General features: G+C 36.1%; 1 protein-coding gene and 1 long non-coding RNA gene across 32 annotated transcripts in view; one reads left to right on the top strand and one right to left on the bottom strand.

Moving 5' to 3' along the window:
- Window positions 1-6000, bottom strand: part of add3a (adducin 3 (gamma) a) — a 213164-nt gene that overhangs the window by 180198 nt on the left and 26966 nt on the right. The gene's annotated exons all lie outside the window — the stretch shown is intronic.
- The window catches only part of LOC147838590 (uncharacterized), a 35320-nt gene continuing 29832 nt past the window's right edge, over window positions 513-6000 (top strand). Inside the window, exon 1 of the long non-coding RNA XR_015522284.1 lies at window positions 513-561. This is a non-coding gene — a long non-coding RNA (uncharacterized LOC147838590). The remainder of the gene's footprint in view (window positions 562-6000) is intronic.

Genomic DNA, 6000 nt, shown 5'->3' with positions numbered 1-6000 from the left:
TTGATAAGCCTGAGACCTGCAGGGCTCTGTTATCTCACAGTGAACAGAGTGTGGAACAGTGTAGGAAAACAATGTAGGGACACGCAAAAGCACAGCGCTGTATGTCTGACTTTCTTTAGCAATACTTTCTGAGGTAATTTTTTTCTAATTGTCCACACAAATACAGTCAAATATTCCTTTAACCCTGTGTTAGGTGTTGTCACTACCAAAAACAAATCATAATAAGCAATATTGTGCCTTTTTAAACATTTGAAGGTTTCAGATACAAAAACCTCTAAGTGCCTTCTAAAATGTTCTTCTAAAATTAGGATTTTTATCAGGCTTGATTCAGTAGTTTCAATTTTATAGCAATTAATAGGTTATTTTATTATCACTTTCAAAACAACACAAACGTAAGAGGCTGAGAAAAATCCTCATAGTAGAAGAAAATTCCAATGACACTTAGAGGTTTTTGCATCTGAACTCATCATTTGTAGTACATCAAACATTGCAAACGTGTCATTAGGATCATCACACTGTAGGGCTGCATGATATTGGAAAAAACTGACGTTGGGATATTTAGTATTGCGATATGAGAATAATTTCACAAGATGACTATTAATTCGTAATTTAACATTGATTTGATGATTTTATAGGGGAGTGCATCTGCATGATATATACAAAATTACAGCTTACAAAACAACAGAACAAAGATACAAATCAACAAAATAGTTTCCATTGGAGTCTTACAGTATTACGGTACAAATTGCAAATGCGAAATAACACTATACGGTCTTCTCTGTATAAATAAACAATCTTTCAATTTTTAGTGTCCAAACTTACTTTAATTTCAAATGTACTTGAATTTTTACAGTCAGAGGCCTTAAAAACATCTAAATAAAAAAAATCTGTCACTATTTGATTATAGTTCAATTAAAAATAGTTCAAGTCATGTGTTAACTGTGTTTTATGATTAACTATTATTCCAATGTAACTATTGCAGATTCACACATTAAAGTATTTATGCTCAAGCGATATAGTGTGAAACCCTATCTAGACATGGGCCGGTGTAAGTTTCTGACGGTATGATAACCTTGAATAAAAAAAATTAAAAAAAACATGATATCACGGTATTGTGATTATTGCTCTAAAATAAGTTATTTCAAACGTCTAGGTAAAACAAAAACAAACCAAAAAAACAACACAATATATTTTATTTTAAGAAACATTAATATAATTTTGTAGCAGTAAACATGTCAGACTAAATAATAATAATGAAAATAAATCATTGACTTCTGCTCTCTCCTTTAGATTCAAAAACACTCATTTCTATACAACAACAAAAAATACATTAAAAACCTTACATATACCTTGGGATAGGTACAACAGAACATTTTAGCGGTATTAAAACCCTTTTTCCAAACCGCAGTAAACCTTGTTATCATTCCATCCATGCCTAGCCCTATCCCACAGTAAGTACCTGTAACTTGATATTAAGACGCGTCTTCGTCAATCTGACGACAAGTAGTTAACCATCAGAACATGTCCACTTTGACCACTTCCAGAGGCTGTCGAAAACAAATTTGGACCAATTACTTCCATAGTGCAAATCGCTCTTGTGGTTAATTGTGTTCAAACAGTCACAAGAGACCAGCTACTTTCCACCTACTGGGTAAACATGATCCTGTTGTGAGAAAGCACACCAAAACAAGGTATTACGCAAACAGTGTGACTAAATTAGACTGAAGGGTCTTAACTAATTCGAAAAACAAGTGGTCAATTTTGGTTTGAAATTGATGACGTTTTTTGAAGTCTACGTGTGAAGGGGAAGGTGCTGAGACTTTTATTTCATTATGTTGATGTACTTCCAACTGAAACAGAATATTAAGTAGGGGGCAGGGCTTTCATTTTGCACATCATTTCTATGTAGCAAACTAAACTAAACTGATTAAGAATATTGTGGCTGAAGCGGGTGGCAAACTGCGCTAACAATGTGCGCTAGCAAAATTAACATAGTAAAATTTTATTTTACACAAACTTTGTTGCTACCCACTAAAACCATTTTCAATGACACATAACAAAAAGCTTCAAACTCAAAGAGACAAAGTTCAAAAGGTGCAGCAAGCAAAAAGCCGTGTTCTGAACATTTGATTTCAAGCCAAGCCTCCAAAAAGCCTCATTTTTCACTACATCTTGAGCACAGGAGTCAAGAAGCTTTAAGTGCTCAACACAAACAACAGTAGGAGACTCCTCACACAATGATATCAGCTTTACTCAGGGAGGGGGTCAATGTGTGCTTGCTGTCAAAATACCAGCGCTAAACTAGCATGGCGACCCGTGACAGGGTTTGATTGATGCTGTTCGGTTCAAGAACTCAAACCGTCACACAGAGATTGTGGCTCGACACCAAAAGCCTTTGAGCTCAAATGGAAAAAGACATAGCAATGTATAGTAAATACATGATGTTTTAGAAAAAGTACTTGAATAAACGTGTTATTATCCTATAGTTGCTATGATAATACAACACCTGCAAATAGTAATATAAAACTTTTGAGTTTTCTACAAAATGTTATATTATACTACAACCCCAAAACAGAAAAAGGTAGGACAGTATGGAAAATGCAAATAAAAAAAGATTTCTAAATTTACTTTGACTTGTATTTCATTGCAGACAATACAACAACAAACATTATTTAATGGGTTCTTCATGATATTTATTTTTAAATAAACACATATTCCAATTCAGGTTCTTAAAGCATTAAAGCATTTACCACTTTGTAATGTTGCCATTCCTTTTCACAACACTTAAAGACGTTTAGGGGCTGAAGACACTAAGTGATGAAGTTTTTCAGGTGTAATTTTGTCCCATTCTTTTTGCAAACAACTCTGAAGGTAGGCAACAGTACGAGGTCTTTGGAGTCAAATTTTGCACTTTAAAACGTGCCACACATTCTCTACTGGAGACAGGTCGGGACTGCGGGTAGGCTAGTCAAGAACCTGTATCCTCTTTCTCCACAGACAGGGCACACTGTAATGTGTGCACTGTGCAGTATGTGGTTTTGCATGGGTGTCCCTAAAAAGGCAGCGGCATATTGTGCTTCAAAATCTCGATGTGTTTTCAACATTAATGGTGTCATCACAGAAGTGAAGGTTTCCTTTGCCAAAGGCAGTAACACAACCCCATACCATGATAGACCCTGGCTTTTGGACTTGTTGCTGGTAATAGTCTGGATGACCCTTTTCTTCTTTAGTTCGGAGCACACAGCGTCCATTTCTCCCCAAAAAAAATCTGAAATGCTGATTCATCTGACAACAGTACACATTTCCACAGTGTGATAGTCCATCTCAGATGGCTCCGAGCCCAGCGAAGTCGACAGTACTTCTGGACACTGTTAATATAGGGCCTCCTTTTGGCACAGTACAGCTTTAACTGGCATTTGTGGATGTAACTACATATTGTGGTATTTGACAATGGTTTTCCAAATTAGTTAAATGAGAATCGCGATTTATATATATATATTTTTTGCTTAGAATAAAGATCTCGTTTTTTTCACGATTGTGAATATGTAAAATAATATAAGTAGCCTATTATTATTGTTATTTCTCAAACTGCCGTCACTGTGAGAAAAAAAAACACACACATGCAAATCATACTTTCTGCGGACTCTCGAACGATTGCTCTGTGCAACAAACTGAACTTTATTTACAACTTAATTAGATTTTATTCACAGCCTACGCAGGTTCTGTTCACTAAAGTAGGTATCCTTGGCTCGCATGCGCGAGTCCTCTCGGTAGTAATCAAACTTATTATGAGTGATTTTGCGGCCAAAAATACATTACATTAAGATGGAAATGACATTAAGTACAGTATGTGACACTTTTAACACCTTTTGGAGGTGTCCATGTTGCTGTAAAGACTTCTGTGTCCGCCGTTTTCGCTTCTCTCCTGAGCCCATGTGGTGATATCGTACGTGGTGATACACACACACACACACACACACACACACACACACACACACATATATATATATATATATATATATATATATATATATATATATATACATACATACATACACATACATGTATACATATATACATATATATATATTCATTCATTTTCTTGTCTGCCATTTATTAATCCGGGCTCGCAACAGCAGAATGAACCCCCAACTGATCAAGCAAGTTTTTACACAGCAGATGCCCTTCCAGCCGCAACCCATCTCTGGGAAACATCCACACACACATTCACACACACACTCATACACTACAGACAATTTAGCCTACCTAACTCACCTGTATCGCATGTCTTTGGACTGTGGGGGAAACCGGAGCACCGGAAACCCACGCGAAGGCAGGGAGAACATGCAAACTCCACACAGAAACATATAAAAACGTATAAAAAATATAAAACGTATAATACACTTTTCTATAGAATGGATCAAAAAACAATACACTATTTACTATGTCATTGGCCCATGAAAATTTCCTGTTTGTTATCAAGCTATTTAATAACTTTAACAAAAGCCAATTCAATCATAACTTAATCTTAAAACATTATTTATCAATATGTGTACCCTTTCTGGATTCTCGGATGCTATAGACATGATAAATGTAAAACAGGAAATACTGTACGTTGGGACCATTGTTTTTGTTTATATCCCTCATAAAGGTCTATAGTATAAACCAAGAGGCAATAACAGTCTTGAGAGTGAGTGAAAGTACATTTTTGAAGTGATGACATTTCAAACCGGATGCTACTTTTATAATACAGAATAATACTGTTGACATGATATGATGATCTACCAGCATAAATGTCAAGAAAATGCAATCTTGTGCAGACAGAACCTGCTGTGCCGTGTAGTTTCAGGGTCAGTTTTTAAGAGTAAACTGAGGCCTCATCCTTGACTAAATTGCTGTGTCCAGGAAACAGCAGTAAAGAGCTGGTGGAAAAGGGTCCATTTAGACAGCAGTCATTATGCAAGAACCCTGCTCTCCGTTTGCCCTTTAAATCTTTCAGTGTTGTGTCCAGTTTAGCAACAGCAAATCAGAATTAGGACAGAGTAACGCAAGTGTGTACTGCAGTTGAAACGTGAGTCCTGCCCTGTAAATCGTGCAACAAAAACAAACTGCAATATCCTTCCCCATTAACTTCTGACCTGCCTCACCCGTAACTCACCTCATGGGTCACGTACATTTCGCTGAAAAAAAGTTAAATGTATGATGTTTAAGTGCACTACTCTCTTAGAGTTTATAAATCATAATCAAATATCCATAAAACACTGTGATGTAACCGGGCTTGGATTGTATTGAAAAAATGTTTTCCAAGGGTTTTCGTTTTTCCATAAGAAAACCTTAGTACTTTAGAACAATCTTTTAAACCAATTTCTTAACCCTTATATGCAGTTGGGGATGTTTTCATCCACTCTTGGGTGATTTTGAGTATTCATTTGGACAAAACTTTGTCTCTGTTTCAGCTAGCAGAATGATTTTGGCTGACAAATCTTATTTCGACACACATTTTTAAAAAATGTTTTGAATAAAAAAAATAATAAAAAAAACACAATACACTCTTGGGCAAATGTACTACTTTGTTAAATTCAGGATGAAAACATCCACTAAATTAAACTGCTGTAAAAATGCATGAGATTAATATTTCAATTTGTTTAACATAAATCTGTTAATTAACCTCAGCCTTGATAAAAAAAAAAATAATTACAGGATTTTAAGGGAGCTTTCACACCTGTGAATCGATTCAGTTGTTCCGAAATGGGGATTAAAATTGTTGCATTGTTGCTCTTTGTTCTTGGTGCGGTTCGCTTTCACACGGCCAAGTTTCTAAAGAGACTAAAAGAGCTAAAACAAGTCACGTGCGAGTAAACCCTCCTCACATTAGTCAGAGTTTCACGTTTTTTTATATAGAGTTCTGCTCAGCTGTCGGGGGGTGGTGGTTTGGTGGTGTTTGTCAGGGTGCAGGTGACGTGTCTGAAAAGCGAGGAGGGATGCGGTGGAGAGGGGTGA

Source organism: Danio rerio, chromosome 22, assembly GCF_052040795.2.
Source record: "Danio rerio strain M-AB ecotype USA chromosome 22, GRCz13ab, whole genome shotgun sequence".
NCBI classification, from domain to species: Eukaryota; Metazoa; Chordata; class Actinopteri; order Cypriniformes; family Danionidae; genus Danio; species Danio rerio.
The sequence above is the reverse complement of the archived record's forward strand: the minus strand, read 5'-3'. Positions and strand labels throughout refer to the sequence as shown.